Source organism: Mus caroli, chromosome 7, assembly GCF_900094665.2.
Source record: "Mus caroli chromosome 7, CAROLI_EIJ_v1.1, whole genome shotgun sequence".
Taxonomy (NCBI): domain Eukaryota; kingdom Metazoa; phylum Chordata; class Mammalia; order Rodentia; family Muridae; genus Mus; species Mus caroli.
Window position 1 is genome coordinate 104045749 of NC_034576.1, and position 959 is coordinate 104046707.

General features: G+C 55.7%; 1 protein-coding gene across 3 annotated transcripts in view; it reads left to right on the forward strand.

Annotated features, from left to right (window-relative positions):
- Nucleotides 1–959, forward strand: part of Arap1 (ArfGAP with RhoGAP domain, ankyrin repeat and PH domain 1) — a 65023-nt gene that overhangs the window by 23933 nt on the left and 40131 nt on the right. The window lies entirely within an intron of this gene.

The window sequence follows — 959 nt, forward strand, 5'->3', positions numbered from 1 at the left end:
GAGTTCCCACTGCTCAGTGCCTGGTGTGAGGGAGAGTTCCCACTGCTCAGTGCCTGGTGTGAGGGAGAGTTCCCACTGTCCAGTGCCTGGTGTGAGGGAGAGTTCCCACTGTCCAGTGCCTGGTGTGAGGGTGAGTTCCCACTGTCCAGTGCCTGGTGTGAGGGTGAGTTCCCACTGTCCAGAGCCTGGCGTGAGGGAGAGTTCCCACTTCCCAGTGCCTGGTGTGAGGGAGAGTTCTCACTGTCCAGTGCCTGGTGTGAGGATGAGTTCCCACTGTCCAGTGCCAGGCTGCTTTGATGACTGAGTCAATGAATGAATGGATGAACAAATTAATGTGGTTGTTTGTTTGTTTGCTTGTTTTTTTTTAACTCTGTCTTGGTGGTAGGGGAGGGGATTGCACAGAAGGCCAGGATTCAGAGGTTGTGTGGCCTGGAACCTTCAGTGGCTCCTTTCCGAGGGGCCTTCCCCCCCAACCTCCCGGGGCACTCCACTTAAGGGACATGGAGGCCAGCAGTGTGGCCTTCCATCCCACATGTGCTCACTGAGCCTCCAAACCTGGCCCTCACCTGGGGATAGGTGCCTCACAGGGATTAGGCCCTGGCCTGCGTCTTGCAGAGAAGAGTGAGTACGGGGTGTCTTGCCTAGTACCAATCATGCCATTTCTCATGGCAGTAGCTGAGCCTGTAGGTAGGGGGTGTGATGGCTGTAGAGGAGGAGATATGTGAAGAAACCTTGAGTAGATGCAACAAACACAGGGACTCACAGAGCAGGGAGACCAGGGTTATTTCGTCAGGCCTGGCAGCTCAGCTTTGCCTGGTATGTGGGCACAGTGTAGATCTACAAGAATAGAACTGGAGCCGGGCGGTGGTGGCACACGCCTTTAATCCCAGCACTTGGGAGGCAGAGGCAGGCGGATTTCTAAGTTCGAGGCCAGCCTGGTCTACAGAGTGAGTTCCAGG